This window comes from Rhincodon typus, chromosome 3 (genome assembly GCF_021869965.1).
Source record: "Rhincodon typus isolate 14 chromosome 3, sRhiTyp1.1, whole genome shotgun sequence".
Taxonomy (NCBI): Eukaryota; Metazoa; Chordata; class Chondrichthyes; order Orectolobiformes; family Rhincodontidae; genus Rhincodon; species Rhincodon typus.
Window position 1 is genome coordinate 78,665,336 of NC_063334.1, and position 19,782 is coordinate 78,685,117.

A 19,782-nucleotide genomic window follows, 5' to 3' on the forward strand; every position below is an offset into this window, starting at 1 on the left:
AGCCTTGATCTCTGGAGGCTGACTGTTTGGAAGGCTGTTGAAAAAGTTGACTAGAAGCTAAAAGTTCAACTAGCCATGAAGTAGATCCAGAGGGAAAAACAGAGGCAGTGTGCCTTCTCAACCCACGGTCTTCCTCAGCAGCAAATGTGGCAGAAGCTGCTGCACAATGCTTAATACAGAGTTCGTAACAGCTCAGTTGTGAGACATAAAGCTGCCACAGAGGTCAAATGACCAAAAGCTTGGTCAGAAGGTTTGGAGGACCCTCTTAAAGGAGGAAAGAGAGGTAGAGACATGAGGAGATTTAGGGAGGGAAATCCAGATCTTCAAGCCTTAGGAGGGTACCACTGGTGGTGTGATTGTGAATGAGAATGCTTAAAATGCCATAATTAAAAGAGTATATAGGTGTGCATTTAGGTGTGCCTCCAATTCATCCCTGCAGTCACTCCTGTACCTTATCTGCTACTGACTGTAGTGAGATGAGGTCCTCATTCTTGTAGGTGAATATTAGCAGGCTTTATTGTTAATAACTGTATACAATGGATGGTAAATGAGGACACCTCAGCTCTACAGTCTTGGATCCCCAATCCATGTGATCTGGCATCACTATGGCATAGTTTGTTATGGACATAGTCATTGTTGGAATAAATGTGTAGTTAACTATTTATTCCACATTACCCAGGAATCAGTAGAAGTCATTATATAGAGGGAAATGTCTGGATGGTGATTTGACATGGATTAGGACATGGATAGTAGAGCTTTGATGGATCTCAATCTTGCAGAAGGTACCTCTGTTATCAACCATGGTGTCTATGATGTTGGTCTCCTTTGTGAAAATGTTCTGAAGGTTTGGCCCTTGTCCTTAAACTATGACCCCTAGTTCTGGACCTCCACCACCATCGGGAACATCCTTCCTGCATCTAACCCATCTAACCCTGTTAGAATTTTGTAGGTTTCTATGAGATTCTCCCCTGCCTCATTCTTCTGAACTCCTGAATAGAATCCCAACTGACTCAGTCTGACCTGATTTGTCAGTCCTGCAATCCCAGGAATCAATTTGGCAAACCTTTTCTGTACTCTCCTATAGAGAAAAAACTTCCTTCTGCACATCAGGAGACGGTGGTCAGATATGATGCTGGAGTGAATTTTTTTTTGATGCTGTACTGACAATACACATCAGCTGTTTTTCACAGTGGAGTTGAAAGTAGAATTGGCTGCCAATGGCAGTACTAATTCAGAGCACCAACAGAGGAAGCAGCTTCATCTGACACCATTGAGAATCTCCCAGGGGCATCTCCAGCTGACTTTGACAGCTTTCTTGATGCTTTCTGTTGCTGTTACAACAGCCTTGAGTTTGAATCTCTGATTTGATGAGGAGGTTCTCACATCCAGAGTTGGCCAACATCAAAATTAATAATGCTGTGCTGGAGAATGTTGCTCGTGAGGGTAAGGAAGAGGCCAAGTTAGGTGACGGCAAATGCTACTTACCCTTTTCCTCAATCCCCAAATCCCCTATCCTCCACATCCACAGGCAAAGATTCTGCACAATTAATAGGAAAGCAACTGACAACACAGACAAGATTTTCAATTACAGATGTTTTATTTTGACAGCAAGAATGTTAATTCCGCTGCATTTCACTGACCCAGATATAATTGTCAGTGTTGTGAATGAATAGGATGTTGGCAGGAAGCAAATCACGATCACTGAGTATATTTTCAAATGACTAGATTTACATATATAGTATGGTACTAAGATTTTCAACTTGTTCATCTCAATTATTTATTTGATATTTTACTACATTTATTAATGTTCCTGTGGCAATTCTTTTGTTATTAGCTCAGTAAAATTGCTTAATTTGAACTATCTACTCATTGCACAGAATTGTTACAATGCAGAAGCAGGTAATTTGGTCCATGGTATGTGCGCCACCTCAGCAAAGGAGCATCTCACTTAGTGCCGTTCTCTTGCCTTCTCTCTGTAACCTTGTACATTGTTCTTTTTCAAATATCCATGCTAGTTTTTCAATATTTCAATTGAACCAACCTCCGCTACAGTGTCAAACAGTCCGTTCCAGACTCTAAACATTCCTCATATGAAGAAGTCTTTTGTCATATCACTTTTACGAATTACTTTCAAACTGTGCCCCCTCATGCTTTCTCATTTCACAGTTTCAGTAATTCTTCATTTTTGTATTTTTCTTGAGAGCAAAAAATAATTCTAATTTTTTTGAGTTGACTGTACAAACTTGTAAAATTACAAGCACGCTATCCTTTTTCTTTCCCAACTATTCTGTTCTGCTCTGTTGAAGACTATAACTCATGCTGGCATGGGGTTTCATAAACATTTTCTCAATATTCAGGCCTGACCATGGACAATGGAAGTCATCACAGCTAAACCTGATGCAGGCCTCACCTCTATGTTCACCAAGGTTGTAGTTTAATGATTAGGACTGGTAAACTTGATCAGATTTTCTTCAGCTTTTCAGACCAGCAGTGCTAAAAGTGATTGCATCAAACCCTTAACTACCACTTGACTGTTGCTAATTCAACACTGAATAAAGAATGAGCTGAGAATTTCTTGTTGTCTCTGACATTGCTGCAGCAAACAGCATGTTTAGGAACATAGCGCAGAATATACCATTAAGCATATTGAGCTTGGTCTGCCTGTCAATTAGACCGTGACCACTTTGTACTTCAACTCTGAATCCTGTGATATTTTAACTGAAGAAAAATACCTCCAGGGCAATGTATTGTGCATATTATTGCAGTCTTATTTGAAGCCAGTCAACTCAACAGCATAGTTCTGGTACCAATGCTATGCCATGTAATGCCATTTTTCATTTCAGCAAAACCAGTATTTTGGTTCCTTAGGATTAATTCACTCTCTGTTGTCTGACAAGAAATGTTTGTGATTCAGCTGACAGATCCAGAGGCATATAGGGAACAGTTGAACCACAGTGCTCCATGGCTGTTTGCAATAATTGTTGTTACCTTAAATTTTGTTGGTACTTGAGATTCTTGTCTTATTCACTTTATTTCTGGAGTTTTCCAATTTTGTTGTTGTCCTAATTTCCATTTTCATGGTTAAGCATTATGGTTCAATTTAATTGGGTTTGGTGATGAGTGTGGTGGATGGCTGTTGTAACATTTTCCAACTTCAGAAGACAGAATGAAACAGATATCCTGGGCTTTTCCTGTGAACTGTATTGGATCATCAGTGCCACACATCCTGAGATATTTGTACCTTGACCAGAAATAACTGAAGATTCTACATCTACCTCATCAAACTTGGGGCCAAAATTGGAGAACTTGAGGGCTTCAATGCTTGTTTTGGCGATACGGAGTTGAAGTTGTAAGGTGTAAGATTTTCCCTAGCAACTTCAAACTGCGTTTGGTCTCAATCTTATTGAATTTTCAGCTCCAAATGGCAGCTTCATAGCTGAAAATCTATGCCTCTCTCTAACTCCTTCTCTCTGGATAGTCTTTCTTCCATCTCTTTCTGAGCCTGTCTTCGTTCCTTTTCTCTCTGATCCTTAAATTCTAGCTCCATTTCCAGTTTATTTTGAGTTCTATTTGGGCTAATGTAATCTGTTCTGGTTCCAATTCAATTTAAGCTAGACTGAAATCAAAATGCTGAACTAATATTCTTAGAAATTTATGTCTCTTTGCCTTACTGCATATTTTAAGTACCTACACAATAATCGCTTTTAAATGCTCCATTTCTGAGGATAATAACTTCTGCCAATTTAAAAACTCCAAACGTAAACTTTAAGACATCAAAATAAATATCTCAATTTATTGTTTGTATAAACAAAGTTTGCAGTTGTAACTTCTGGTTTGGTTCCCAACGGTTTGAATTGTTACTTCTGGTCATCTTCCAAATTCTTTGCAATTCAAAATGTTGATTTTTTTCACAACAGATTAAATCCCACCTTTTAGTGAAAGTTGAGGTTTAGATAATTTGTAATGGATACAGTCTGAATATGAGATCGCAATTTTCACAATCATATCAAAATGAATTAAGAATTTGTAGAAGCCCATGTCATCCCTTTTTCATTTTCAAGTGTTTCAACTTAAAGTAACCATCAGCAAAGCTTTTGTCTGAAACAGGATTACTGGTTAGATTATCGCAAAACTGCTGCTGTAAGCTAGTCAAGTCACAATGATAAAGATATCAACAAGAATACAGAGACAAGGACTTAAAGATGATAAGCATAAAAATTATGTGTGAAGATCATAAGACCGGTCTGTACTATCATTGTAAGCCTGGTAGGCTTGAAGATTCTTTATCCAAAGTGAAGGTATTGGAAAAAAAATGAAGATGGATTCAGTAACTCTGATGGTCACTTTAGTTGAATAGCTGGAGGCTGCTCCGACAGGTAGAGTGAGTGGAATAGGTCCTGAGAGTGAGCAAATGCTCCTTTGTTATGCTTTCATATACTGGCGTTTATGGTTCTCGATAATTTGGTTCACTATAGCAGTCATGTTGCCTTCATCCGTCTCCATATCGAGAAACTGCGATTGCTTCAAGATGTTCCTCTCATGGTACCTGGACAAAATGGCTTTTGTAGCCTGTATTCGTCACAATCAAATTTTACTTTCCATGCCTGCTATGTTAATTTCAAATGAGCCATTGTTCCATTAGGCAAAGAAGTCAATTGTGTTGTGGTTCTTTTCTGTTGCTTGTTCTCCCAAAAGATTTGAACTTTTGTAACTTTATAAGGACCCATTGTCTTATCCCCAAGAGTTAATCAACTTCGGGATGTCTGTCATTTAATATGATCCACCAGTCCTTGGGACGTGTTGCTCGTATATCTGGTATCGGTTTACCACTCAAATCAGTAACGTGGTATATGAATTTCAGTTCTGCTGTGATGCCAAGTGTGTAGGCTCTGCTTTCCAGTGACTGGCATATGATATCAAACAGCTGATTCACTCAGCTGTTTACAGTAGGCAGAATGATAGCCATACTCATCCAGCCCAAGCCTTGAAAACTCAGAACATAATATCTAACATTAGATGTGATTCTGTGATTGAACAGCACTCACTGAACAACGTGTGCTAAGAATTGCACTAACAATTATTTAAAATTATGCTTAGGGACAATAATTCCTGGGTGCATTCTCCATCACAATGCTTCAACTAATCAGAATCAACTTGCCAATCCATCTGCACCTTTCTCTTGTGCAACATAAATTGTTGCTCTCTTCGAAATTTTGGATTCTTGCAATGATGTATGCAAGACATAAACATGTACAGTCTTTCAGCTATCTCAAGCTTATTATCAAGTCAGTTGTAATAAAGTAATTATTAATTATGAATGTTGCTAGGGAGAGTAGAGAAGAGGCCAGAGCAGTTGAAGACAACGGAACCAAGTCCTACGTGCCTACCTTCCACTCCACCTCCCTGCGAACAACTTGTAATTCTATGCAATTTATGAGGAAGTACTGAGAATCTCAAATGTATTTTAGCAAACACAAAACACCTGATTATAACAAAATCCTAGCCAAATTACTCAAGCATTGAACATCCCATCTATTGCCGCACATTTTTAACCATTTTTTTTAAACAGTAGGCTGTGTCCCAAGAGATGTGAGATGTGAAAATCATCACATGTACAAAATAAAGGTAACAGATGAGATTGTAACAAATACAGGGCATTTTGCTCCTGAGCTCCATGGGAAAGGCCTTTCTTAGATCCATAGATTTTCCACCTGCTTGCAGATAGAGTGCATCCAGAAGAACAGAGCAGTTTCCATGCTGGCAGATCTATTGTAGACAAGATATTTTCCATAGGCCAAACACAAAAGAAGTTTAAGGAATAGAGTGTAACCCATTATCTTACCTTCATAGGTCATACTAAGGCATTCAATACCATTAGCAGAGCAGGACTCTGTAACAATTTAGTGAAAAATGGCTGTCCAGTGTAAAGGCCCTCAGTGTCATATGCTCCTTTCATGACCGAGTGCACTGCACTGTTCAATTTGATGTCTGAATCTCCAATTGTTCCATTGTGAGGAATAGAGTGAAACAGGGCTGTGTTCTCACTCGCACTCAGTTTGACATCATCTTTTTTGATTTGATTGATTTTATTGTCACGTGTACCGAGATACAGTGAAAAGCTTTGTTTATGAGCGGTACAGGCAGATCATAGCAAGCAAAGGATGTACAGATCAAAAAGACTGAGAGGCATACACATTACATTGCAGGTTACATTATTTGAGGCTAGAGTCCATTCAACTGTCTGATAACAGCCAGAAAGAAGCTGCTCATGAACCTGCTTGTGCGTGTATTCAGGCTTCTGTACCTTCTGCCTGACGGAAGAGGTTGTAGAAGGTCATTACCAGGGCGTGACGGTCTTCAGGCTCCTGACCTTTTTATCTCCTGTGCAGATATGGAAAGAGTCTACATATGTACCAGTTCAATTGAAAAGCTGTACAACAAATTTGAACACAAAGTCAAAAGCATATTACCTCATGATCAGAGACTTCCTCTACACTGATGATACTGTGCTAGTCACCCTATAGAAGCTCAACTACAAAGGCTCATGGATTATCTCTCCTTCTCCTATAAACTGTTCTCCCCATAAGCATCGAGAAGAATATGGTTGAGGGCAACTGTTGCATCTCCACTCCTGATTGCACTAAATAACACTCCAGTTGAAGTATTTAGCAAATTCTGATGCCTTGGCTCCATCGTTACAGACATTCTGTTGTTTGACACAGAAATTGATACATGTATTGGGAAAGCAGCTATCATCTTTGGCCAATTCACAAAACTTGCACAGAATAGTATCAAGCTGACTCTTTGAATCAAACTAATAGATTATAATGCCTGTGTTCTCAGAACTTTTCAGATATGGCTCGTGTACGGAAACATGGATGACTTACAGGTATCAAGATAGGTAGCTTAACAGCTTGCATCTTCACTCTCTGCAGCGTATTGTCAGTATACCCTGACACATGTGGCAGTTTTCTTGAAGTGGAGGTGCCGGTGTTGGACTGGGATGGACAAGGTCAGAAGTCACATGACATTAGGTTGTAGTCCAACAGGTATATTTAAAGTCACAAGCTTTCAATGCACTGCCCAACTGACAAAGGAGCAGCACTCCGAAAGTTTGTGGAAAGTTTGTGATTTAAAATAAACCTGTTGGACTATAACATTGTGTCGTGAGTTTTCTTGAAAGCACAGCTCCAAAGTTTGTTCACAAAAGTCACGCAGAGGCAACTTGATTGCTTCAAGCTCTTTGCAAGGCAGGATATGAGACAGTTGCATAACCAGTGACTTCCTGTTTGTTGAGAAAGATGGAGCCAGATAATCAGTTGGTGTTCATTGGTCCACTTCAAGGATATCTGCAAGCTTGATATTAAATATGTCATGTTTGTAATGATACTGAGAAATGTTTCAGCCATGATTGAATGGTGGAGCAGACCCACTGAGCTGAAAGGCCTAATTTTGCTTCTACACCTTATGGTCTTATGTAACACTTTGGAATCTTTAGCTGATGCAAGAGGAAGTAGTTGCTACTCTCTCTGGGCTCGCATGGACCAACACTATAGCCAGTGACTACAACAGCTTGGCAATGGATACCAACAGTGAAAGGAACAATCCACAATGACACCTGCCTGGTACCTTCATACGTGAAGATCCTGCCTGTCAAAGATTGGCCTCTTTAGGCATCAGCAAAGGTGCTCCATAAGAACTCACCCCATCTGAAATGAATGGTTGCTGCTTCGTCTCTCAAAGATGGAAGGATGCCAAAATGACAGATAGTTAATATTGATTTTGCTTTTTACAATTCCCTATCTAAGACAACTTTTATGTATAGAGTGCATTATAAATCTGCTAACCTGAGGCACAATCTCACTGTCCTGATATCATGTGAGATCTAGTGACATTGCAAGTTATTTCAAATTTGCTGGCCCAGCTATTAGTGCAGAAGGTAAAACATCTTGAAGTAAGCAAAATATTAACCCACCAAAAGAATAAGTAAGTAATGTAAGTAATGCCACATAGCTGTCTGCTGTACAGATGAAATTTAATGTTAGTGTTCATGACGCAAATGATAAATTTTTTTCAGGCATGGAATTTTGAGTCCTCTGATCAGAGTTTTTGAAAATCTGTTTATAAATATAAAAATGACTTTAAAACACAATTAACTGTTTAATATTTGTGTTTCTGGGTCTCCTTTTGCTGATGCCACATGTTACACTGTTTCATATTCATAGTGCCCTTAGTTCTGAGAAGCAGACTTGTTTCATCATTAATGTGGCCAGTGACTAAAACTAAAATTAATAAAGATATTGTCTGGGACAAAAGGCATCAATGAACTTAATCAAACAAATGAGTTTACAGTTTTGAGTAGAAAGGTTGATGCATACTTTTAACATTGAAAAGGTGAAAACACATATTAATGTAAAACAGGTTGCTGCAAACCCTGGTGTTAAGTACCAGCTACCGCTTGCTTTTATCAACTGAGCTTCTTTTCATAGGAGTATAAGCTATTCAAGTGGGAGAGTTTTGCAATATGATTGCCCTGTTTTCCATATTTTTGATATTTATATCTTCAGGCAAAGTCAGAAGATAATTGCAGTGGCAGAACAACTGTGCATGGGCAGTGTTTGAAATGTCTTTGAAATCACATTTAAAGTATTGCATTCTTCTTGAAGAGCTTCTCCAGTGTCTGGGAAACATATGCACACTGAAGTCTGACAATTGCATTGTCGTATTGTGCATACTAACACATGATTGGAATGAAAAAGCAATCGCAGTGTTAACCCTGTATAATAGCAGGAAAGAAATAAGTGGAAATGAAATTAAACCATGTTGGAGGCACGCACGGCTGCAGAATCTTGCAAGAATTACTGATGAATATTTATTAATTCATTAATCAGGAAGATAGTAAAACTCATTCATTTAATATTAAACTGATTATAAAAAAACTCAAAGGCCTTTTGCTTCCTCAACTCTTTCTTGGAAGTTTATAGAACATTGTCCATAGAGTTGAAGAGTCATTTACAGCACACAGGAGACCATTTGGCCCATCAAGTTTGTGTCAGCTGTCCATAGAGCAATCAGCCCCATGCTCTTTTTTCATACATGTATAGGACATGGGCATCACTAGCTGGACCAGCATTTATTGCCCATCCCTAATTGCCCTTGAGAAGGTGGTAGTGAGCTGCCTTCTTGAAATGCTGCAGTCCATTTTTTTTTTATTTAAAAAAAAACTTTATTCGTAGAAAATACAAAAAATAAACACATTTTCACCTACCCGGTCATGCTAGCTGCCCTGGGTTACCCTGGGGGTACGTGCACCAACTAAAGGGAAAAAACAAAGGAAAAAGAAAAACTCCGGCGGTCATCTCTACCTGTAGTCATAGTTGGCCCCCTGACCAGTTGGAGGAGGCGCCAGCTGGGCCCAGTTTCTGAACAGGGCCCTGTTACGGTACGGCTGAGGGGTCTTACACAGTGGTCTTTCCCCACCGCGCCTTGGCGGTGGCTGCCCCAAGCTTTAGTGTGTCCCTCAACACGTAGTCCTGAACCTTCGAGTGCGCCAGTCTGCAACACTCGGTCGGGGTTAGTTCTTTCAACTGGAAGACCAGCAAGTTGCGGGCAGACCAAAGAGCATCTTTCACCGCATTGATGGTCGTCCAGACGCAGTTGATGTTGGTGAAATGCTGCAGTCCATATGCTGTAGGTAAACCCACTATGCCTTAGGTAGGGAATTCCAGGATTTTAACCCAGTGACAGTGAATGAGCAGCAATACATTTTCTAGTCAGGATGGTGAGTGGCTTGGAGGAGAACTTGGAGGTGGTGGTATTTCAGTGTATCTGCTGCCCTTGTCCTTCTAGATGGAAGTGTTTGTGGGTTTGGAAGGTTCTGTCTGAGGAGCTTTGGTGAATTTCTGCAGTGTATCTTCTAGATAGTACACAGTGCTGCTACTGAGCATTGGTATTGGAGGGATGTGATGCCAATCAAGCAAGCTGCTTTGTCCTGGATAATGTCAGGCTTCTTGAGTGTTGTTAGAGCCACTCAATCCTTACAGCCCTGCAAGATTATTTTCTTCAAGTGCCCAACAAATTTCAATTGTTATTTGAAATCATTGACATGTCTCCACTTCCAATGAACTCATGGGCTGTGAGTTCCAGGTCATGACCACTCAATGCATAAAACACTTCTTCATCATATTCTCCCACACCTCTTGGCCAAAATCTTTAATGTGTCTGTTAGCTCTTTCATCATCAGCTAATCAGAACAACTTTTCCTTGTCTATCCTATCCAAACTTGCCTTAATCTTGTATCCTTCTATCAGAACTCCACTCATTTTCCTTTACTGAAAGGAGCTTAAGCCCAGCTTTGCAACTCAACTTACTGCATCCATAAGCATTTCCTGACGTTAATCTTAAAATGGCCCTTTCCTGGTTCTTTACTGATTCCTTTACGGCTTCATTTGATTTTATTCCAACTGTTCCAAATTATTGTTTTAATTGGGATAAGGTGGTGTAGCGGCAGTGTCACTGAATTAGTTATCTAGATGCCCAGGCTAATGCTGTGGAGACTTGAGTACAAATCCCACCAGGATAGCTTGTAGAGTTTAAATTCAATTAATAAACCTGGAAAATAAAGCTAATTCTAAGATAGTGACCACAATACTGATCACCAACAGTGAAATCTAACCCGATTCATTAATTCCTTTAGGGAAGGAATCTGCTATTCTTAATTGGTCTGGCCTACATGTGATTCCAGACCCTCAGCAATGTGGTTGACTTTTAACTGCCCTTGTAAATGCCCTAGTAAGCCACACAGTGTTGGGGCAATTAGGGATGGATAACAATTGCTGACCTTGCCAGTGACTCCCACATCCCATTCAAAGAATAAAGTGAAATAAAACAATTCCTTAGAACTACTGCATTCCTTTCATGAAATTGTCTTTTGACGATCCAGGTTTTCTTTATGCTCGCTTTGAACTCATACACCTGACAGGCTAGAGTTGAATGGTTCGAGGTCAACAGAGTTGGTTGTCACTTTAAAGTCGAGATTAAACTGGAGACTGATTGATTACTGGTTGTTGCTGAGTTACTTAAAGAATCTGGAGTTTGTATTGTTCATTAAATTTGATGAGGTCTTCAGGAGATGGTGCGACATGTGGTGAAGGCATTGATCTGTCTTCAAAGGTTCTGCTCAAATTACTTACTATAAATCACAGATGCTGTAATTTCTTTCTTTCTTACCCTGCAGAATGACATGGAGAGTGAGGGACGGAGAAACAACTCAGAGAGGAGGGGTACTTGAGGGCTTGGGGGAGGGCAGTGTTAGCAGGACATCACATCCACCTAGGGCCTTCAGGGTATGATTTCACACCTTAACCTAAACAAGGAACAGTATCTGCTGTGCCTTTGCTTGACTTAGATGGTGTTTACCAAAATAGGCCACCTGTTATAAGCGGAAATGTGGTCTCAAAGCAGGGTGGGCGGCATTGTCAGTGGCTGTAAATATCAGCAGCAAAAACAGAAATTACTGGAAAAGCTCAGCAGGGCTGGCAGGGTCTGTGGAGAGAAATCAGAGTTAATGTTTCACCCTGGCCTTGAATCTTTTCAATACACTGCAGTAATTTTCCAAGGAAAAGCTGACAGTGAATGGACACAGCTTTGACATGACAGTGGTCTTCCCCATGGTGCTGGCTGCCATTGATGATACATAAACTGTTTTGCGAGTATATAAAGCCAACTTCAGAGATGTCCTACAACTGCAAATAGTTCCATTGCATCTATATCCATTTGATCCAACCATACTAAACATATGCAGGTTTGTGACTGCATTCGTGATACCTTCATTCTGCTACTGTCTACTTTTACCTTCTGCACTTGAGGGACCATAAAAAACCAGAGGGTGGACAACCATGACTGACCACTGATTTTGGAGTGCAACCAATATGCATGTGGGCAGTAATATGTTTATCTCAAGACCATGCTACATGAAGTGTCATTGAGCAGACCAATGTATACTTAAGCAATAGTTCTAATGCTTGGATTACTCTAGAGGAACCCTTCAGGCCCCAGGTCCACATTGTATCAAGAATGGCTCATGACCTTGTAGCCAATGGTAAACTGCTAAGAAGCAGGAGTAAGGGCAAAGATTGCTTTCCAGCTGAACTATCTGTGCTCGACTCATCTGACTGCAGCGCTGATGAATGCTACTTTAATACCCATTCAACAATAATTTACATCAGTTCTTACCTTTATTACTGCATCCTCTTGGGCACAAAATGCACTATTAAAAAAAGTTCCAAAGCAGTTTTATCATTCAAGCCATCCAGCATTGCATACAGAAGTCACCTAATCACCCTTGTCCATACCCTTTATGCCTATGGCTTTGTTCTTGTGATCCTATACAGCGTTGTCCCAGTGATTGCAACTTGGCTTGTTGGAAGACCAGTAACCTTTAGTGGGGCAGACTGTCAATGGCTTTACAGGACGACCTTTAGCAGCTCTGCGCCTTGAAGACCTGATTCTGGACTGCACCATTTCTGTGTGGGCAGCAGCAGTCTGGGCTGATCGGCTTGCAGTCACAAGAAAGAGCTTTGTTAGAATTGAAGTTGAGAGTGTGCAAAATGGTGGTGCAGCCATAATGACAGCAGTTTATCTATTATTCCAGGTGTTGATGGAGCTTTCATGTATTCTTTCTTTTTGTTGAGTTTCCAGAATTTGTTATTTTTCTTACAGGATACAAATTGTAATGTGAAAACAACTCCATTATAAGTACAGAAATTTGTACAAGTCCAAAGCAACAAGAACTGCAATTATTGCTGAACAGAATTCATTTCTAAAGTTAAATTAAACCATAAGTAAACAAGCAGAGAAATCTTTTGCCTTAATGGTGCTCGGGACATGTTAAACTTTCAACTCTGTCTGATCTCATGGTGGATCAATACAGATCTTCTGTTTATTCATTCAGAATGAAACACAATCAAACCTCTCTTTCATCTGTCAGTAATAGTTTCCATTTCCACGGAATGTAGAGATCAAGTGCGGTAATTTTGGAATTCTTAAGAGGTACTAAAATAGTCTTTATCAACTATAGATAACATTTTAAAGTGCTTCAGACTAATGCTAGCAGTTGTGGCAGGATGTTAGTGTAGACTGATAATTCCATCCTTCTGTAACTGCGAATCAATATGAGCTCAGGGTTGTTAGAGGGTTGATGCAGACAGATACAAAATGATTGCACGCAGTAACTCAAGTTCATTTAGTGTTAAGTGGTGATTTGATCAACAACATCCTGGGCAGACTAAACATTGATTGTACTATGTCATTGTCTATAATGTAAGGTGAGCGGCAGATTTAGAAAAAGATATATTTCCTTTCATGTTCTATTAAGGCCATTAAAATCCAAAATCAGCAAAATGCCCATTGAATCATTACACTGTTAATTGTTGCACCAGTGAGACTCCAGTAGTCTTACTGACAGGTTGCTAGGCAGACAGTAAAGACCAGTTTTGATCGATCCAACACAGGCTTTTACCTTTTTGCTCAAAGAATCCATTTTTAAATTGTCCTTAGAACTGTTTAATTTGTTACTGTGTTCACTTGACCATAAAGGTGAGCATTACAAATACCACTTCCCTCAGAAATAGTGGGTAGTAATTTCTTAGTCCTGGGGAGGAGGTTCAGGAAAGGACAGGTTGTTTGCTGCCTCACGGACAGAGATTTGAAGGTGTTGGGGGATGAGGTGGTGAAGAGAAAGGCAGTCCGAATTCCTGCAGAAAACCACAGGAGATCATGTCACCATATCAAACCTGTACTCCAATTACAGTCCGGGCCAGTGCTGTGTCCTGCATCATGCAGGATGCCCAGTGGGTCAGGAGGGAGTTCAATGATGTTCTTTATTCTGGGAGGGAAGGTGCAACCACCTGCACTCTGTTGCCTCACACTCAGAGGACCAATGCTCATTCTGACTCTGCCATTCCACACAACTCTCACCAAAGCGAGTGAACATAAAGCTCATTATCACATGCATTGTGCCCACTCAATAACTCTCAAACACCTCATCCTCCTAAGCTGCTGGCCTTTCTCGCCTCTGTGCTTCCTACTCACTCACTAGGAACACCTCATCACCTCTCCTGCTCCTGCACCATCACGAACTGCTCTTCCACTCACTTCCATCACATTCAATCCTGCCCTTTTTCTCATCACAGCAAAAATTGGCCCATCCACAGCACCTCGACTATTATAACCACAATCCCAGGACTGGTTGCACTTGACCCGCAGGTCCAACAGGGGCCCAGTTCCTGGAATGCAAGTACACATGTCCCTGGGCTCTGATTGGACCAAGCACCTGACTGCCCATGGCTAACTTTCTAACCTGGAATCAGTCAAGCCCAGTAACTGATTGCAGCAGTACCACGTGGTTGACTGTGGTCCTCCTTCACTCTACTAAGGATGGCTTCTCTTTGATTTTCATATGTGGCCTTTTGCATTTAGCTTTTTTTTGGCACAAAAGCTGCTGGCATTTGCTGTAGGTGTAACATTGACACAATATGGTGCCATGGAATGACATATCTAACCACTTCACTGTTCAGTGTTGCCATTTTGACAAGTGAGCTGCCTGTCTCTCTGCTCTACAAAGCAAGCCACAGTGGCTGGCAGCCTGTAACTGAGAATTAAGGACTCTATGCACTTAGAAATCAAGTTAAGAGCCATGAGATAAGTACTAGTCCGATATATGAGATGCTTGTGTGTCCCTGCATGGACTGTGACCTGACAGAAGCATAGAAGTTATCAGTGTCCCTGAGTTCCAAAGTAGATTGTTAAAGGACTGAAGTGGTGCATGACTTGGCCTGTGAGCTGTCATGATGATGTGCTCAGACTGGTGGTTTGTTGATACTGATTCGTATGGACGAAGGGTTGAGGGTGAAGGTAGTCATGGACCATAGAGACATATTGTTGTGAAGAAGCAGTTTGATGATGACCATGACAAGGACTTGGTAAACTACAGCTGCCAAATACTGCTCTGACTTGAATGTCAGGAATTTGTGTGTCTAATTTCTAGGGGAAGGAAAAGATAATTGGAAAGGGTGTAAAAATAAGACAAGTTGAGGCTTTAATGAGAGACAGATGCATGTAAATAAGGTAGTCACTGCTTAATGATGGGATCTTGAAGGCTTGTGGAGAACATTACTAAAAAAATTCTCCACGTTGAGATTCTTATTTTCTTTCATCCTCTCCAAATTTTCATATCTTTCTCATTATTGCTCACGTCACAGCGAAAAATGCTCAGGGATGGGAAAATTCTACTCTTCCTCTTCCAAAGATAGAGTCACCAGCAGCAAAGGCTGCACACCCTCCAATTGCTGCTGTCAGAGAGGGATTCTCTTTCCATCAGTGGAACCTGAGTCCTTGGCCCCTCTACAAAATGTATCAATTATCACCTCAATGGAGGTGCCTTCATTTTGAAACACATTTGCATTCTCCCTAGCTGCCTCGGTATTGTCTACCACAATCCGATATAGCCGCTGGTCCTCTGTTTGGGGTGACTCTCCATCCTTAACTAAACGGTGAGTTTAGAGACAACAAAAGATGTTGCTGTTCTTTCTTGCTGATGTCAAGACTCCTAAAGCTTGTGGGAAAATCCTATTTATTGAGTATTCAGATGGAATTGAACGAATAAAACTGCTTCCACAAAGCTGAAATGGAAACTCTATTAGTGGAGACTTTGATGAAGATTTAGCTTTCTTTTGGCTTGTGTATTTACGTGCACAATATCCATCTATCCACTGGAAATAAAAGTAAAATATTAATGGGATTCAGTTGGCAATTTACTTTCTTCCCCCAAAAGATAATGAGCTGTGATTCATGATAAATGTAACAAATAACGCTAATAATGCTCCTCATTATTAAAGCGTACCAGACAGCAACATTTCACATTGAATTAAATGTTTTAATTTACTGTTCTTGGATGAAACTCTTTGTGGTTAATTAGTAATTATTCAATTTGATTGGTTAGGAGACACACAGTTGCCTGACCTATTGTACTGGTCCTATACATTATGTAGTACCAAAATACCTCTTTAATTACAATCATTTCCAGTGCAAGCTCACATTGGAAGTGTGTGCAGAAATGTTAATGTACAAAATGGCAGACACGATGGATTGAATATTTTTCTTGGGTCGATCCCCATGACAGTTGCATTTCAGGGTTCCACCCACCCATTACAATGGCACATGATGCCAGACATGATTTTCGACGTGTAGGCCAATTAGTAGTCAGTAATCACAGTCACCATCTAATTAAGGACAGTGAGCAGTCTTGCAAAGTCCATAGGAAGCCCCCAGCATGGAGAGATTGGCAGACTGACCTTCAGAGGTGCCAGTTCCCATATAGATGGGTGAAAGAGGTGAAAGGAGGGCTGCAAGAATAAAAAGAAAGTATATTATATAAATGGTGAAAGATTTCAGAGCACTGAGATACAGAATGACCCGGGTGTCCCATAGCATGAATCATAAAAGGCTAATATGCAGGTACAGCAATTAATTAAGAAATCTATTGGACGTTATATTTATTGTGAAGAGAATTGAATACAAAAGTAGGGAGGTTAAGTGAGCAGGAAAAGTGTGAAATATAGTCTTAATAATAACATTCTCAATTGACTAGGGGAATAAAGCAACTTAACACTGATTGAATATGGATCTTTAAAAGGAAAATTGCAGATGTAGACAAATATGAAAATATGCAACTTTGAAGAAAGGCTTTGAGCAAACAAAAAGAGACAATGATGAATCTGAGCAACAGATTTGGAATCGTGTTGATTTTCAACGTTTCGCAAAACCAGGGAGTGTAAATCAGATGGTACTCTGGGCAGTTTTTCATTGACGTTCTCATTCAGTCCCAACAGAGTATTTTGTGCAGTAGTGGACACCCCATTACAGAAGGGATACTGAGTCCAAGAAATCAATTCAAAGTAGGGTCACTTGAATGATAAAGAGATAGAATATGATTCTAATGAGAGATTTGAATAATTGGTGCTGTACTCACAGAATGAGAGAAAGTTAAGAAACCAACCTGTTCCTGTCAAGAAAAGGCCCTTTACAATGTTATTTTTGGTAACTTTCATATTGATGTGTAGGCCATAAGAGTGGGGTGTTCCAGCAGGAAGTGGTGACCACCAGAAACTGCTTTTCCTTTAACTATTTCACCAGCCTGCTGCTCCTTTCTAATGGATCTGTTTGAAGCCCAGTGGAACCACAGGCTATTTTTTCTCATGACCATTCTTGGAATTGCAAAACACATTGGGCTTTTATCCTTTTGGATGCAGAGTGTCTTGTCCCTGTTCTTAAGGTAAAGTCACTATGGTCTGCTCTGTCATTGGAGTGAGATGATTGGTGGTGGTTTAACCAGAGGGTCATCATGTGTCAGGCAAGAGGGAGAAGCTGAAGAGGAGAATCCCTTCATGGTAATCACAGCATGTGCAGGAATCGAATCCAAGCTGCTGGTGTCAGTCTGCATTGCAAACCAGCTGTCCAGCTAACTGAGCTAAACCAACAGCCCCCAACACTGGCAACAACCTATCAGCATTTTTAAAAATACTGCTTTTTCTTCAGATTGGTTTAGTTATTTGTAAACATTTCAAATTTGTTTGAAGTAGGTGCCAGGTGTCCGTAATTGAACCACATTGGTTGTGTTGCATGATCATACGGGTTTTTAATTAATGGCATATTGTAGAGGTTAGAGGACACCGCACAGATTGGAGTGAGATTGCAGATTTGAACAATTACTAGACACATCTCCATAACTGAAGTACATGATCGCTTCTCTTGGCCTTTTTGTTCATCTGCTGTGTCTTAGTCATGGAGTCAAACAGCCCAGAAATCCAACTTGTCCATGCTGACCACGTTTTCCAAACGACACTAGTCCCATTTGCCTGAGTTTGGCTCATAAGCCTCTAACCCTTTCATATTCGTGTATCTGTCTGAATGTCTTTTAAATGTTGTAACAGTGTCTGCATCTACTGCTTCCTCTGGCTGCTCATCCCAGATACGAACTGCCCTCTGTGTGAAAATGTTGCCCATCAGGTCCCTTTTAAATCTTTCTCCTCTCACCTTAAAATTATGCTGTCTAGTTTTGAACTCCCCTGCCTAGGGAAAAGACCTTATCTATGCACCTCACAATTTTGTAAACTTCTGTAAGGTCACCCCTCAACCTCCTACGTTCCAGTGAAAAAGTCCCAGCTTATCCAGCCTTTCCTTATAACTCATCCCTCCATTCCTGGCAACACACTTGTAAATCTTTTCTGCTAAAAAGTTTGGGAAGTGTTTTCTGGATATGGTAACATAGTTTGATCAACACATTTTTAAACCATGTTCAATATTCTAAATATTTTGTAAGATTGAGCTGTGGGCATAGGTCGGATGTAGCCTTAGACCATTACAGACTTTGTACCAGTTACCGAGTTTTGTAAATTCAAGCCTTTATTCTTTTGTTTCTCAGTGGTGTGCATTTTAATTGCGCCTTTCCTCATTCCCTTCTAAAAGCAATTCCTCTTCAATTACATTAATGTAGTTTTCCAATTAATCCTTTGTGATTTCTTCTCCCAACATTAACATTTAATTTTCTGAAATCTGGCAGTATAATTGTAATCGTCTTTAATTCTCTTCAGTAATTCTTATCCTTTATTATGATCATGTATCTAAATGCTGAGATTTAATGGTTTAATTACTATCTTTCTAATTAGTAAATAATGGATTTGTTTGGTTCAAATTAAATTGTTCTTATAATGTGATATTAATCTATGTATATATATTGTGAATAAGGCATTCTATCGGGATTAAGGTTCTGTGACATAATTAGTACATTCATTTCTTGTGGAGCATCATTACTAAGTCTGAAAAAAACATTTTCGGTGAATGTTAGAATCCTGCAAACCTCAACACAATAAGATGGTAAAGATGCTTGAAACCAGATTACTGGTATTGAGCCCTGTCCATCTACAGATAAGAAAATTAGATTATCACTAATGCCATTACCACAGTTAAATAAAATAGAAAACATCGAGCACTCACTGAAATAACGTGAACCTCAACTGTGTAAATAACAGATCTCTGCAGGTAGTTCACTATTACACTAAATTAAAAGTTAATGGACTGAATTATATGTAAAGCCATCCCACACCTCAAAACCCAATAGTCTTTGTTGATCAGCTAAACTTGGTTTACCTTCGTATCAAATCCAATTTGACCAGATTTTGAAGGGGTTCATCCCTAGACGTTTTGCCACAGTTTCCTCTGGAGAATACTGTGACAATAAGTAAAAGCTACCACACATAGTTTGTGTACAACCCCAAGAAGAGGGTTTGGGAAGTGTTAGTGGATTCAGGGGACTGCATGTTGAAGCTTCTCATTGATGGCTGTCTTTCCAGTACCAGCTAACAGTCCAGCTAATGAGACCCTTAAAATGTAAGGTTAAAATACCTTTTGTGGACCTGGAGAAGCAGGAGCAGCCCTTGGGATCTGGGAGTCACACTGCTGTTGGCCAGGATTGGGTTCACCTGCCAACCTCACTCCCCTTCCAGGACCTCTCTATCTGCACCTGAAACTTGTAACCTAACCAGTCGAAATGTCTGTGACTGAGAACAAAAGAACTATTGTGGAGCACCCATTTAGTATCTGCAGCTTGGTTGCCACATTCATTGAGACAGGACTTGGATAGAGTGTACATGGAGAAGATGTTTCCGCTAGTAGGAGAGGCTAGGACCCGAGGAACAGCTTTAGAATGAAGGGTGACCCTTTAGA

General features: G+C 40.1%; 1 protein-coding gene across 2 annotated transcripts in view; it reads left to right on the top strand.

The window, feature by feature from the left end:
• Window positions 1–19,782, top strand: part of st8sia4 (ST8 alpha-N-acetyl-neuraminide alpha-2,8-sialyltransferase 4) — a 67,920-nt gene that overhangs the window by 42,948 nt on the left and 5,190 nt on the right. The window lies entirely within an intron of this gene.